Source organism: Vulpes vulpes, chromosome 5, assembly GCF_048418805.1.
Source record: "Vulpes vulpes isolate BD-2025 chromosome 5, VulVul3, whole genome shotgun sequence".
Taxonomy (NCBI): domain Eukaryota; kingdom Metazoa; phylum Chordata; class Mammalia; order Carnivora; family Canidae; genus Vulpes; species Vulpes vulpes.
In genome coordinates this window covers 120,088,551-120,105,720 of record NC_132784.1, presented here as the reverse complement: position 1 = coordinate 120,105,720, position 17,170 = coordinate 120,088,551, and the positions used below count along the sequence as shown (strand labels likewise).

General features: G+C 35.3%; 1 protein-coding gene across 3 annotated transcripts in view; it reads right to left on the bottom strand.

The window, feature by feature from the left end:
• The window catches only part of SEMA3C (semaphorin 3C), a 208,708-nt gene that overhangs the window by 144,055 nt on the left and 47,483 nt on the right, over positions 1-17,170 (bottom strand). The window lies entirely within an intron of this gene.

Sequence of the window (17,170 nt, the reverse complement as noted above, 5' to 3'; positions counted from 1 at the left end):
CTTCATGTGTTTATTACTGCTTTGATGTACATCATAAATTTCTGCCTAAAGGTCACAAGATTGTGATGACACATCGCAAACCAGGTTGTAATAATATGTTGACTGTTGGGGAAAACTGTGTAAAGACCCAAAGAATAATAAACATTAAGGCCGCTGTATGAGTTTTAAAAAAAAAAATTAGATGTTCTTTAAAATTAAAAAAAAAAGAGTCTAAGAAAATCTTTGGTTCCCACAGGTACAAGTAAAATATTTTACTGTTGAGTTGGAGTCATTCATTTTATGAAGTCATTTCCATTGCAAAATTTTGTAAGATTACAGTTTTGTGACAACATTTCTCTTTAGAATGAGAGAAGAAGATGTTCGTTATGTTTAAATTTGTTGACTTGTTGAATGTTTTGCAACTTGGGAATTTCCCCCTATAGTTTAGTTCTTAAGCAGAGTATAACCTGATGTCTGAAATCTAAATATAGTTTCTTTTTATGTTTTCAGATATTGGGAACATCACTCTTCTCATTTTTCCTTCTTTAATGCTTAGGTCAATTGTGTAAAGAATAATTTTTGTCTTTTTTTTTTCCAAAAAAAAACCAAAACCTGTACATTGATGAATTCATATAAAATTCCAATAAAGTAAAAAAGATGTAACAGCTCTTTGATAATGAGTTTTAAATTCATGAGTCAATTAAAAGTGTTACGATGACGTAAATTTGTTAAATTTAAAATCTGTTTTCAGTACTCTATCCCAGCAGAGGCACCTACGACGTCTAGCCACGCTGCCCCTGCAACACCACCAAAAATACCGCATTTATGTATCTGCATGCTTTCTGCCCCCGTGATTTGCCTTTGCAGTCTTTTAATCTAACTGTCTTGTCACTGCCTAGTGAGCCATTAGTTTATATAAACCTGCTGTGCTAAGCATCTACGACAACCCTGCTGGTGACATATTGATTTTTTAGTTTCAGTTGTCTCCCTTGAGACTTTAGAGCAGCTGTGTTTTTGGTAAGATCCCACTGAGCCCAAAGCATACTCAACTTTATCCATTCAAAGTAATTCAAATAGAGGGATAGTTAATCACTGGTGAATGCATCTCCTGTTGAAGATGCTAACAGTAAAGACTAATCAGCAAATTAATTCATTATAGCTTTGCACATATCAAGTCACTCTTTTTCTTTTTACTGTCATGAGTTTATTTTATTTCTAACATCAGGTAAAGTACTTCTCAGTTGACATCCGTGCAATAAACATACACTGTATATGCAGTATGTATTCATATGTCCATGTATTTTTGAAAAAAAGGCTCAGCTGAGCATGTATGTACAGTCAGAAATTAAACTCCTAAGAGATTACTTGTATTCACAAGGTCACCCATGGCAAGTGACTATTAAAAGTTGCTTGGTGAGCAAGGATTCAGAATTCTAGGAGTTAGTCGATGTAATACCCTAAAATTGATTAAGTCGGCTTTGTGCTAAAAAGTAACCAGCTTAATGATTAGTCTTAGTCCTTAATGATGAATAATACGGTTGAATTTACATTAACATTTAAAAATCTCACTGGTCAGTATTTACTTATAACAAGATCAATAGGAAAGGAATTAAGATATTTCTAGGTAATAGATATTGGTCAATTTTTCTCTCATTCCATCAAGATCCTTAAATGTGTCCATGTACGTGTAAAATCACTAATAGGTTATGTTAATTAAACTATGGCATATCTCTGCAGCTTCTTAGTGCTTAGCTTACAGATACAGTTACTAGATAGCTAAATTATCCCATGAAAAGACTTCTATTTTAATGTAGCTCTGTAGTTTTATAGAGCAGATCCAAAAATAAGGCATAATTCATCAAGGAAGCTTTATGCATTCTCACATGGAATCCTTATTTACCATGTTGATGAAGTTTTAAATGAAAAGAGTCATTAAATGTTTAAACAGATTGAGCTTACCAATTTGTAGATAGCAACCAAAACAATTATTTCAATTTGGTATACTAGAAATAGGTTTAGAAAACAAATGTCAATAAGTAGAGAAGAGTGACCCCACTGACTGAATGCCTCTCACTGAGGTTTTTATATTTTCGGTAAAGATTGAATTTAAAATAAAGCAGAAAGATTAAATTGATGATTCAACTCCCTAAACCAAGATTAAATGGGTGAATCAATTCTCGAATCAAAACATTGGAAGTATGTCTAACAAATTACAGCATTAAAAAATATAGTAGCCTCAAGGCACAGGTTAAAGAATATTACCTTCAATTTGCCAAACCAGTTTTGAGAGGCTGGTTCCAGGTTTTATAGTTCTTAGACTTAATTATAACAGATTTGCTCTATGAATTGAAAGCACCTCCTATCCTTAGTATACAGAGTAATTGGGACTGGATATCAACCTGCATATCATGGAAAAGAATCCTAGAAGACTCCAAATATATTTATCTCTTTAAAGTGATCCTGAAATATTTAACACAGTCTAGTATAGAGGCCTTATAAATATTGACTTTTTATGTTATCTTAGACATCCCAAAGAGTATAATTTTGACTTTAGTTTAACAATAGTAGATAGTCTACATAAGTAGTAAATAGTCTATATTAGTTTGAGGAACAGAAGAAGTATACAAGATTAGGAATATTGAGGCCTAGGAGCACCAAGGTGGCTAAGTTGGTTAAGCATCTGCCTTCAGCTCAGGTTGTGTTCCCAGAGTCCTGACATCAGGCTCCCTGGTCAACAGGAAGTCTGCTTCTCCCTCTGTCCCTCACCCTGCTCTCATGCTTTCTTTTATTCTCTCTCTCTCAAATAAATACAAATAAATAAATAAATAAATCTCTTTTAAAAGATTTTTTTAAAGAGGTTTTTTTTTTTTTTTTAATTTATTCATTCAAGAAACAGAGAGAGAGGCAGAGACATGGGCAGAGGGAGAAGCAGGCTCCATGCCGGAAGCCTGACGCGGGACTTGATCCCTGGTCTCCAGGATCATGCCCTGGGTGGAAGGCGGCACTAAACTGCTGAGCCACCCAGGGATCCCAATAAATCTCTTAAAAATAAATAAAATAAAATAATATTCTTATTAAAGAGGTATGGTTGAGCAAATTGAGCATTATTAGTAAAAATTTGTATTATTTTAGATAAATAGAACAAATCAAGTAATTGTATACATTTCCAAATAGAGAGGTATGCTATAAAGGTAGAGATGTAGTTATCTTAAGCATAAATGTGATGACAGAAATAATGACACATCATACATTGTAAAAAGAAAAAAAGGACTCATTTGTCTGGCATCCTCCTAAATAATACCCAATGATAAAAACAGTTTTACATCTATGATCATTTTTATTTTTTTTTATTTTATTTTTTTATTAAACCCAAAGTTTTGTTTTTGTTTTTTTTTGTTAACTTTTTATTTATTTATGATAGTCACAGAGAGAGAGAGAGAGAGGCAGAGACATAGGCAGAGGGAGAAGCAGGCTCCATGCACTGGGAGCCCGATATGGGATTCGATCCCGGGTCTCCAGGATCGCGCCCTGGGCCAAAGGCAGGTGCTAAACCGCTGCGCCACCCAGGGATCCCCCTATGATCATTTTTAATAACACAGTCACAAATAACTAATTCAGTCAAGTCAACCATGGAATTGGGAAATGGCAAATCAGCAACCATATTATCCAGCTTTTAGGATATTCAATGTTCTCCTATGCTGTCTATTGTTCTCATGGTTGAAGACACTAATTAAAATGTGCAGAAGTGAATCAGATGACATGTGTGTTAAGAGAAACCATTTGTTTTCAGAAATCTAACATATTGAAGGCATTGACATTGTGGCTAAGAAGTCTGTTGTCTTTGACAATCTGGGCACTTGTCCAATTTAATCTATCACATTTTCAATATGTAAATCTTTAACATTTATTGCTCTCGCTTTTGGATAAAATTTTACCATGGCTCAATCAAGGGCAAGAAAAAGGAAAGCTTACTTTTAGTTTTGCTGTCCTCAGCAGCTGATATGGGCAAACTTTTCTGGAAGAAAGCTGAGGGTCTTCCAAGTTCCAAAGGTACCCTCTACCTGCCACACCCTTTCAACACGGACTGTAAAACTCAATACAAAGATTCCTGACAAGGTGAAGAGTGTATAAAGGAACATGAAAGCATCGGAAAGCTTAAAATCTGAAAGGGTACCTGGTATTTGTCGTTTCTAATGGCTGAGTAATATTCCATTGTATACATAAACCACATCTTCTTTATCCATTCATCTTTCGATGGACAAATACCCACCATTTGCTTCAACGTGGATGGAACTGGAGGGTATTATGCTGAGTGAAGTAAGTCAATCGGAGAAGGACAAACAGTGTATGTTCTCATTCATTTGGGGAATATAAATAATAGTAAAAGGGAATATAAAGGAAGGGAGAAGAAATGTGTGGGAAATATCAGGAAGGGAGACAGAACATAAAGACTCCTAACTCTGGGAAATGAACTAGGGGTGGTGGAAGGGGAGGAGGGCGGGGGGTGGGGGTGAATGGGTGACGGGCACTGAGGGGGACACTTGACGGGATGAGCACTGGGTGTTATTCTGTATGTTGATAAATTGAACACCAATAAAAATTAATTTATTAAAAAAAAAAAAGAAAGGGTACCTGGTAAAATAAACTTCCGAAACCACTTCTAAACAACCAAACCTAAAGGCTCAGAAATGACCAAGGCTGCTTTTCACTTGAGGTTTGCCTGAGTTATTTTATTATATATATATATACTTTCTACTTTTTAAATCTGTTGATCTGAAGGCTGAAACACACACGTTCAGTGGTGACTGGACTTTCCTCCAACTAGCCTGGCACAAAATGAACCAACTGTCCAGTTCATGGGAACCCAAAAACACCAAAGGAGAACCAAGAGCTTAGTAATATCTCTACAGAGAAAGTTTAGATTCTAGCAGAGTTGTTTTTGGTATTGCTTCTAAATACTGTCCTGGACCATATATTACTAGCGTATTATCATTTTCTCCAAAACCCAAATAACAAATATCCTTTGTATCAAATAAATGCATTATCCATGTATAATGCTACTATTTTATGACCTTTGGAGTACTGTAGTGTGTTTCCTTACAAAGCACATGTATGTGTAATCAGTATGTTGAGTGAGGCCTCTCAAAACTAACAAGGTTTAATGAACCTTGCCTGAGACCCCGCTTCTGGGTCTGGTGCAATTCAAAGCCTATTTCACTTGTTGGTTCTACATACTACTGTCCCATGTGAGATAGGGCTTGGCTGTTCCACCTTCCTGCTGATTTCCACAGGAATTTCACACATTCAGCATTTGGTGACACTCAACTAATTTAAAGATGGTCCAGGAGTGAGACAGGAGTGTCTCATCAGTCACTAAGGCACTTTTGCCATCTTTCCTCTACGTCCCTTCTTGAGCCTAAACTCCTGGCATGTGCACAATCTCCTCACCAATCTGTTGCAGTGGGTCCAACCCCTCCAGCCCTGTCCTCCCCTCCTCAAGACACCACTATTGTTTCTGTACTAGAAATAGCCTGTAAAGCCAGTTCATCTTCTTCAGGTCCCCTTAAATTCTGATAAATGGACTTTATCCAGTACATTACATACACACAAAAATTTTCAAATAATTCGGGGCCTATAGAGAGGAATGAGAATGAGGGAAAGAGAACTGAAAAGTAAGAAGACACTATGCTGCCTTTCATACCTTTTTTCTTGTTTTAAATGATGGAATACATGAGAATGATTGATTAATTAAAAAATTTTTGAAAGGGAAATAACAAATTTCTTTAAAGAACAAAATTTAAATTATTTTGAGTCCTGGGCAAAAATATTCAGTCTTTTCTGCTAAATATTTTTAGTCAAAATCAAACTAGAAACTACAAAATTACAAGGACTAGTAATTTTGCCCACTTAACTAAAATACATTCTCCAAACTACGGAACAATTACACTTTGCCTAAATCATGATTCTTTTTCCTATGCTAACTAGAAAAATTGTATTACTATGACATTTACTCTTAAATGTAAAAAGCATTTGAAATCGTGGGATTCAAACAAGAATGATGATCTAGGAAAATTTAATTTTTCCCTCTGATTCTTCTAAGCATACCTGCTTAGGATATACTTAGGATAATAACCTCTGCAAAAGTTTGAAATAGTAAATGTCTTTTAAAAAAACATATATTCCACCATTTATATATCTATTAGTTATAGGCTGCTTCATTTAGAAACACAGTTTGTTAATTTTGCGTAATGTCAAAATCGTAGGATCACATACAAAATCATGAGCTTGTATAGTGTCTCTTTACAGGAGACAATAAACTATTGTTTTACAAATCGACTAAGGTCACTGTGACATTTGATTTATCTTGCAGTTCTCTGTAATCTTTCACAGTTAAAGGTTGAATACATACCAACGTTTTAATGGGATATTTAGCATAGATTACTGAAATATATTTACAAAGAGACCATTGTCCACTTCGTCAGTTAATGGGGGTCTTTTTTTAATTATTCTAATACCAAGGTCCTCTATATTTGTAGAGTTATAGAGATTCTTACACGTACAATACTTCAAAGACAATCATGATATTCTCTTCTTTTCAAAGGACTTTCTACTTCATTATTATAGACCTGTGATTAAGTTCAGTGTGTACATTGCCTAAAAAAAGGAGACAGAGGTAGGTCCCAGGCATTTATAGGAAAATGATGCACTAAAAAGCTTTGAAACCAGAGGGGAAAAAGAGACCGAGCATCCTTTGGCTAACAGATCCTGTAGACACTCTCATATTTTTTGAATTGAAGAATATAAGCCATCAGGTCATTTTTCACAAATACAGATTCTTCAAAAACATGTTCTCTAACATTTATTTATTTTTTACAAGCCATTTCTAAAGATTCAGGAGTAAGTGTTTTACTCCAGATCTACTCAAGTTCCTAAATAAACTTCCACTCTGAATAACTGACTCCTCTGTTAAAATTTGGGATGTGTGGTTGTATTATGATCTTTTTTTCTCCATTTTTCATTGCTCTAGTGTGAAAATATTTTGTTTCTTGTTATTTTATTCTAAAAGAATATAGGGCATTGACTATTCTTAGAGTATATCCCTATTTTTTAGAAAAGAATGGAAGTCAGGAATGATAGATAATTAGAGTTGTACTTCAACCTCTTGTACTTGAACTCTTTCATCAGAGGATGATTAATGAAAAAGAGGCAGAAAATGTGATAGAGTTTCTATTTAGTTTGAAATCATAATCATCCCCTTTTGGTAGTTTATTTACATTGGTCTCCTTGTCTGACTCTCCCTTTTCCTTAATGTTGTTCTCCAACCAACTGCCTTGCCATGCCAATCAGTTTGCCTCAACATTTGGGAAACACATTAGCAAGATTAGTTTCTCCAGACTCATTTCATCCTAATCCCTATAATCAATATTGTTCAAATCCATCACACAATGTCTAAACTCAAACAAAATGGAGTTGGAAAATTGATGTCTACGCCATTGCTCTATTAGACAGACTCTACCTTCTTTCTTGGATGCATATTCTTAGACTGTACTTTTTCTTCAGATAAAACTCAGATTTTACACCCCACCTCTTTGGTTTTTTTCCTCATCTCTTTACCATTCCATACTAATCACTGATAGTGTCATCTGCTGTATGGTTATTATTCTCTTCATCTCCTTGATGGGATTGCATATCCCTGGAAAGCAAGAAGTCCATCATTTACTGTTCTGCTCAATACAGGAGAGGATGCCTTAAATGTGGTAGGTTCTCAGTCAGAAATATCAGAAATTTTTTAATTAGGAAATATCTTGAAAGGTTAATGATGGTGTCATATTGATATGTAGCGTTGTGTGTTTTTTTTTTTAAGATTTTATTTATTTATTCCTGAGAGACAGAGAGAGAGAGAGAGGGGCAGAGAGGCAGAGACACAGGCAGAGGGAGAAGCAGGCTCCATGCAGGGAGCCTGACGTGGAACTGGATCCTGGGTCTCTAGGATCACGCCCTGGGCTGAAGGCGGTGCTAACCCACTGAGCCACCCGGACTGCCCTGATACGTAGCACTGTGTATTTTGTATTAGTTGTCATCCTGTGTTCATGTAGATTCTAGCTCCAAGATTACATGAATAATGCAGGGAATTACATTAAGGATATTTCCAAGGTATATCAAATAATTCCTGAAAACAAAAAAGAACAGACCTTATCCAAAAAATTAACTGAAATTGTCTTTCAGCCATTATGAAACAGATAAGCATTTAAAAAATGCAAACGAACCTTAAAAGTAACAAGTATTTTAATGCTGTGTCTGTCATGACTGAAGGGTAAGTGAAGACATTCTCTTCTTTGAATATATTGCTATAACTTGCTTCGGTTTTAAACTTTGTCACACATGAATGCTGACAAAACTAACACCACTGCCCAAACTATTTCTGTCACTATCCTGAAATAAATACCCAGTTTATAGTGCAATGAGATAATTCTTCCCTTGATAGACAATACTTCAAACTAGTTCCTGAATATAGTGAATTACAGCTTCAACTGTTGCAGCTGCATAAGAGAGTGTGTTAGGATATACTACTTTTTTTCTTATTTAAATATGAGGTATCTATTGCTAAAGAATATAAAAAAAACCCAGAAACCCAGTGAATTAGATTTGCATACGTCCAATTTAAACATTTTCTGCCTCCCTAATAAAGTAGAACATAAATCCTTCTTCATATCTTACACAATTATTTCACTGTCATCTTAGTAGAATGTTCATTGGAATTAATCCTTACATGATGTATTTTTTAAATATTTGCTCACAACAATGATTATGGTCACTCCGTAGAAATATAGAGGTTATTGACGTATGTTTCTACCAATGATTTTTATTAAACAAAATTCACCTATTTCCCTAAAGAACACACTTCCAAAGCAGAAGGATTTAGATCCTCTCCAATATTAGTTAAGTAGCACTTCAAGAGTTTTTGAGGCAGATGACTATAAGTGCTTTCTTTTTTTTCTCTTTTTAGATGACAACTGTAAACTGTAGGTGCAAAAACAACAAATTTTTTATGTTTTTGGTCCAAAAACTCTCCTAGTTCACAGTACTCAATTTATCTTTTATGATTAATTATGTCTTTTTAAAGCCTGACTAGATCCATTCTTTCCCCCTTCGCCTTCACACTGCATTTCTAATTTCTCCAGATACCCCTCACGTGGATAGGCAGGGAAGAGAGTGATGATGATGTGGGAATGCTGTGGATAAGCAACAAATATACCCAAGTTCTATATTTGCCTAGTGGCCATGACACTTAATCTCTTAGGCCTCAGCTGTAATAGAAAAGGGCCAGATTAAATGACCTCTAGTTTTTCTTTCAGCAACAGAATTCTGATTCTAAATATAGGAAAGTGATGCATATTCTTTCTGGCTACCAGAATGCCACTTAGCATTTTACTACAATTAGACTGTTAGAAATGAGGCTGCAACATAAAATATGTCTCAATCGCGTATGGCACCCAACCCAACCACCTGATTTCTTCCTAATTGATTTATTCCCCCATCTACCCACCCCCACACACATACATACTCTCCATAAATCCATGCTCTGAAAGTGCCATTTATTTTAGTTAAAATTTTTCCTAAACTAGTCTTTACTAATGGTGTTTAATCTCCATGTGGCTTAAAGTAACAAACCAAGGAGTCTGTGTGTGGTGAGCATGTGGTCACCAACAAGAGGAAATCTGAATTTAAAGGGCAGAAAGCAATGGAAAATGGAAGCCAGCCGACTAACTCTGTTTTTCCAGCTGTTTCACTGGTAAAAGAAATTCTAATAAAACAGATAGTATTTCTTTATAGCCTCATTAGTTTTCCCTATGTAAACTGACAATGCAGGGCAGTGTTCCCTGAATCCAATGTTGAGATACAGTAATCTTTTAATTTTTAAAATATATTTCTTGACGATGCTTAACAAAGTGGCAAAATTTCATAAAAATGTTGACTGAAAATCTGCAGAAACCCTAAACCTTCATAAATAAAACAAATTCAATTCCTAATACTCACCTCAAATTATACATTAGCATAGCATGATTAGAATACTACAGAGATTTGTAAGTTTAAATATAAAAGGGTCTCAGTAATATTTGCAATCTAGTAATCATCTACGTAGAAATAATGATTACTTTTAAAAACACACAGAGGAGAAGGCTTCCAAAAATTGCCTCGGAATCATCCAAACAGTTACCTCATTTTCTAAAATATTTCTGTGATCTGGAAAAATCAAGGTGATGATTCAATTTAGGTCTGTCTAAAACAAACTTTATCCTACATAAATTAGTTATGTCAACTGTTCTCATTTTTAAGAGTTTTTTTTTTCCCCCTACAATCCATACTTAACATTGACTGACTGATCTTTAGGCATACGATACTACTATATGAATAAATTTGGAGGCACTCTGTAATTAATGTTTTTCATAATATTTTCTAAAATACTATGAAATAAAAACACAGAGACTACAGTAAGGTGATTATAAGAATTGTGTTTAGCTTTTTATATTGATCATACTATTTTCCACACAATTTTTAGCATAATCACATTACAATTCACATTATTATGATTTTTAAATCATATTTTAAATATTCCTACAACTACAAACATTAGATTCATTCATTAATCTATAGTAACAATGCAATTGTGGAGAACTTGAAAATGCTTCAAACCACAATAAAATCAGCATCTAAAAGTGATCCCTCAAGGTACCCATTGGTATCATCATTTGTGTCAAATCAAGGTAACAGTAAAAACTCTTGTCATCTGACCTTTGGTCATACCAACTGTGGGAGTTCTTCCTCAGTTTACTGTCTCCTAAAACCATCAATTAACTAAGCCTCAATCATACGCGTATTATCAAGAACAGGTATATCTTCATAAAAGGGTTTACTTAAAAAAATAAACAACAAAAAGAAGTTAAAAAGGGAAACAAAAAGCCATCTTAGCAGCCACCTAGATCAGCCTAATTCCTGAACTGGAACCTCAGCTGGTGTACACCAGTGCCTCCAATGGTCAAATAGGATCTCAAATGATGCCCCTTTAACCATAGGGGTTGTTCCTTCACAAGTGGCTGTCACATGGTTGTCTGTTGAGCTCTACTCTAGTCCTGCCATCTCGCAACTCAGCTAACCTGCATCTTAGCTTCTCTTCCTTCTGTGCCAACTTTTTAAATATTCTGCTTCTTGAATCAAACTCCCAATAAAGGAAAGCTGATGAGACTCTGTGTGGCAGGGTGGTAGGGCTCATGCAGCACCACCCTGGGAAAGAGAGGGCAGTGAGAGAACCACACAACCCCTTAGGACAGCATGGGGCTGTGGAACTGTCCAGCAGCGTGCATGGCCTGCCTAATCCACTACATGTTCTGGAAATCAGTAATTCTGTTCATTTCTTCTCCAATTTTCCTTTTGGTAATTATTAGGAAAATAAGGATCTAAAATGAACTAGAGCTAGACAAAACTATTCCTTCTTGTCTTCTGGGCTGTGGGGCAGTGACTAGAAATAATAAATTTGGGAATTTCCAACGAAACATAAAACAACAGAAAGTCCAGTAAAGCTCCATACACTTTTCTTTTGTTCCTTATGGGATAAGCAGATCTCTAGAGTGAAGAAGTGTCTTCTTTTAAGGTTGGGGACTGTAGGAAATGGTTAGCAGTAAAAGGGGTGCTTAGGGAAGACCACAATCTTCAGACCTGTCCAGGTCAATTCTGGCCTCCGTTCAAAGGGAAAGTTAAATGAAAACAAGAGGAGGTGTGCGTGCAGGGCACACAGATACAAAAGAGTGCTCAGAGGTGCAGAAGAGGAAAGAAGGAGAATCAAAAACCTGAAGAGCAGAAAGGTAACCAGCTGAGGAAAAATGCTGGACAACAGTCTGAAGCTGTTGAACTAAGTGCAATATTTGATACTGGGGAAAACAAAGAATTGAATGGAAATTCAGTCCAAGAAGACTGAGAATAGGTTGCATTGACAGTTCAAAAATTAAAGCTATTGTGCTATTTGGCTTAACTATAATTTTTAAATTAAGGTTTTTGGTTTTTTTTTTAGTTTGTCATGCAGTACCTTTATCAATTGATGGTACAGTAAGAAAGCACGGGACAATGGATCATTAACTATGTTGAAATGAATACATAATACAAATTTCTAAACTATGAACTTGGAAATATTATTTTCTTTGTGCTTATATCTTGACATAATTGTCAATAAAATGACACAAAGAATAACAACAGAGAATTTAGATATAGTTTATGTAGACCATATCCAGAAGATTCATTTTTTCTAAATAATTTCCCAGATTTAAAAAATGAAAAATATATGAACCCAGGGACTCACTATGAAAGAATTCCCATTAAAGATGAGTAACATTGAGTTCCATGTATAAGAATAATAGAAACAAAGAGATATGTATCATAAAAATAAAATAATTATTATTAGTATATATATGCTCCAGGTAATGTTTTCTGTCAATATTTAGCAAAATATGGGCAGAACAAAATCACATCAGTCCTGCAGCTCATAGTACTTGGGGTCATACTTCCCTAATAACACTGTGTTGAGTGTCAGATCTCTCTCTCCCTAAATAAATATGTATGAAGCTGGGATATCTGGCACTAGATTTTCAATGAAATTGCTGAATAAAAAGTTTAATGAACTTTTTTAGATACAAAATAATAGCCTATATGATCACATCATTAACCACATCTTGCCTATAACTCCCCTAACTTCCTCTGCTGATCATAGTGCCTTGATGAATTCTGTCCCAGAGTCTGCCCACATAGCCTATGTTATTTTACAGACAATTTGTGCCTTCATGGAAACTTCAACACATGCATATATACCTACATATTTATGAAAAAAACAAGTTGGACTGTTTTTGATTTCTTTCACTAAACTTTCTTACGTGCCCTTTCATAACATTCTTTTTCATAACTAATATTTTCATAAGGACAAAAGTAAATGCATTATTTTGTTCAGTTTGGATCCATTCATATTCAGTATCAGGAACATGGTATAGATTTTTTAGGAAGATATGATACAAACTCTGTTTTATTATTTTTACTTCCTTTTATTCTAATTGTATATTCTTGAAAGAAAGAGTTCTATTTTTTCTCTTTTATGCCCAATGCCACCAAGGAGACGGCATTCTTATAAAGACCTCTTGCTTTGCCTAGCAATGATTTTTTTATTTGTCACTGTGCCCAACTCTAGACCAAGAGTAGAAAATTTAATGTTGGCAAAGTTTAGACAGGTGAACATAAATGAATAAAGGAAACCAGGCTAGAAGGGGACAGCCCTACTCAGCACCCATCTATCCTTGCTAGATCCTCTGACTTTTCAAGAACAGTGAGAAATACATACCATCAGCTAAAATCTGACTCGTCAATGTTAGCAGCTAATTCTTTTTTAAATATTATGGAGCCAAGAACATTCTTTTTCAGGCCAGGGACCCACAAGTTTTCCACATCTAGAATAATGTTTCTTAATATAAATAGGCAACATATTTCTTAAGGGTGTGGAGTATATGCTAGTCATCTTCTAGTTTCCTCAGCTTTATACAAAATTATAAAAATAACATCTAACACTTAGTATATTTTTACTGTGTGTCATGTCTTGCTAAGTGTTTTGCATACATTACCACATTTAATATTCATAATGAAAGTATTAGGTAATAACTAATTTATCATTACTTTATAGCCTAGTAAATAAGGTCTAGGGAAGTTGAGGGAATTGCCATGACTTACATGGCTCCTAAGTGGAGAAGGAATATTTCAAGCCCAGGCTCTGCTCCTAAGCCTGACCTATTGCCTTAGCTCTAGAGCTGGTACGAAACAGAAACAGTTGTCCCATTTTGGTTTAAACAAACAAAGATAATAGGGCCTATTGACTACTATCCTGTAAATTGTCCATTAAATGTAAGTAAATAAAATCCTTCTATGTAACAAGTGAAAGTATAAAATATAGTTCTTTCATGACTAGTTCATTGCATTCATTACCCTATAAATTCTCCATCACTTTTTCCTCTTTACTACTGAGATAACACAGACACAAGAATGAAATATGGACAATGTGCAATTTGTATTTTAGTATGTGGTCCCTGTAAGAAAAGATGTTGGATATACTGCCTAAGTGGCTTAAAAATAAATTGGAGAATACTGCACTATAACACCTCATTTTGTACTTTGCACTAAACAACCTGGCGTAATTGGATGGGGAAATGAGTCACGGTTTTACCTGTTAAAGAGAGTGCTGCAAGGAATTACTGTACTTCATTTTGGTGGATAAACTCCAAAAATAAATAGGGAACCTGAATATTTAAAAAAAAAAGTCAAGCAATTTTTCCATTTGTCATTTTAGAATTAAATTATGATTTTTTTATCAATGATACTTTCAAACAAATAAGCGATAGGGGAAATACTCCTTTGATTCATAACCCTAAAATTTACCAATATGGCTATTTTAGTATTTTACGAAAGTAGTTTCCATTTGTGAAATTTTTATTTTGACACATCAAGTTGTATTCTTTTTTTTTTTTTTTCAAGCTGTATTCTTAAAGTCTACTAAGCCAGATATTGATATTTTATTCCTGGAAATATCTTAAGGATTTATTATTTGTTAGGTCTTCATTTACTTTGCTTTGTTTATATACTTTGCAAGGCTTGTTACCAAGTCCTAGATAACAGGAGCACACCAAATCTAATCATTTCTTTTAAAGGCAAAATATGTATCTTTCCATTAAAGGTCAATAAAGTTAAGGTGGAAGCTTAGAAAAATAAAATGGTATCTTAGTTTGACGTGACTCAATCCTCAAAACACACAATGTCCTAGAATATCATTTGCTGCTCTTTCATTTAATAAATAGCTAATTCTCTTTTTCTTCCTAAACTACATCCAAGGAGCAAAATGTGCTTTCCGGAATTTGTCCATTTTATGTATATTGTGCATTTCAAGGTGTTAAACTTCTCTCTTCCACAAAGGCACAAAGTTTTCTCCCTTTAATGAAAGACATCATATTGGCACATTGAAACATACACCGTAAAGCTCTTGACATTGGCCAAGTTTTTAACTCATGTTGTTTTAATACAAACAAGTAAATATTACATATTCTTTATAGTCAATACAGACTTTTCAAAGGCCCCAGTACTTGTTTTGTGTTCTGTTTATTGACACACTCATAACACTGTTTTATTTCTCTCTCATTACTCTTATACATGGTATTTTGCTTCAGAAATCTTTTTATCTGTAAGTATGTAGATATGTTTCCTAAGCTAATAAAAGCCACGTCCTTCCTGCCTTCATAACAATAGTAGGATGACACTACTAAGCCCAGAGACCTAAATAAAGATAATTTTCTAAGAAGGTTAAAAGTGTATTAAGAAAGGTCTCTCTGAATTATTGGCCCTTTATGATCCTGCAACTCAGAGTCAGACAGAATTTGATTCAGTTTTTGTACTTTCTGACCTGCTTCTGCTTCCCTCCAGTACTCTACGTTGCTAATGCAGATATAATTCATTTGCTTTTTGGTTTTCAAGTATTCATTAAGCGTCTATTATGCATCATGCTCATTGAAGAGGCTGAAAAAGAAGGATATAGGAAAAAAACAATAGAACCTGTTCCCATTGCTATGGGTAACTTCTCTCTTACACCCACTCTCACCCTCCCTACCTCTATCATTACCAACTATAAGCTCTTCACCTTCTAGAGGGTCTGTTATCCTGCAATTAGACACAAAGCACATACAAATGAAACTGTCCAGGAGGGAGTATCCATTGCACAGACCTTGATTTAACCTTCTTAGCAGCAGACTCTATGACCAGGGATGTAACGTAAATCAAGTCCTAGCTTAGATTGTCGAGAACCTCACTGGGATGTCACCATGCTTCAAAATATAAAGGAAATAAAAATAGAGCCTAATTTTCCAGGTCATGGCTTTGAAATGGATCTTTGCATTTCACATAGAAGTACGTGAAGGATAGCTGTTCACTCTTAATGGGTTGTCAACACTCAAGCTGCATCATGGCTACACTAACGATGATTTCTCTGGCATTGAAAATCTTCGTTGGGTAAAGGGGCCGAACGTTATTGTTTAGCATTATCCTGGAAGCCATTAGAACAAAGGTTGAATACAGCTCTCTTTCATTGTTAAAAACTCCTCAGAGAGTTCATGTTCTCTCACAGAAAGTGAACCATAAGGATTTGGAGACAATGATTCCTAACATGACTATAGCCTGGAATCTCCTGGGGTAGTTTAAAAACACTAGTTTCTATGCCTTATCCCCAAATACACTGACTTAGTTGATCGGGGTGTGGTCTGGACATCAGGATTTTAAAGCTACCGGATGACTCTGATGTGTAGCCAATGTTGAGAATCATTATTCTGAGGCCTTACGTTTAACACAAGCCATCATTCTCCAAATACAGAATTATTGGTTTTCCCCCCTGGCTTAATTTCTTCTGTCTTGTAGCCTAATGATGTAGCGGCAAACTGCTGATGGGAATGAAAGCTCAGAGAAAGCATGACCTCTGGTATGGAATTCATTTTGGGGCATGGAAGATGTTCCTGAAGACCTACTTATTTTGGACCTCCGGTCTTTAAGAGAGGCTCCTTCATCCCTGGAATATGACCAAGATGGGTGTCGGGGAGGAGAGGGGGAGAAGGGGAGAGGCGAGAGAGCATGCCCACATATGCTGGACTGTGAGCAACGGAGAGATTTGGAAATCAAGAAATGGAGAGGATAAAATCAATCCTCCATCCCTACCACCTTCACAGACAGTTGAAGATTTTCAATGCGCGGTGCTTAAAGACAGTCTGGCAACCTGGAGTCAAGCTGTTTGCCAATGGATCAGTCAGGCAGTGATGATGATTCTGCAGAGTTACAGGCTACATTGGGAATTTGGAAGTAAACAAAATAAAATAAAACAAAATAAAATCAAGCAAAAGTGCTTTGCCTCAGAGGCTTGGAGACCTTTAGTCAAAAGGCAAATACCTCTTCTGTGGCGTTCCTCTGAACTCCCCTCTCAGTCTAGTTTATAACCATGAAACTATAACCCCTGTGAGCAGAATGAATAATATCCACAGTGCGGTTAGAGCCAATATTCTAAAACAATTTAAGATCATGTTTTTTTTAAAAAAAAACTGGACTCTTCTATGAGTCGTTTGTACCCCTTTATGGC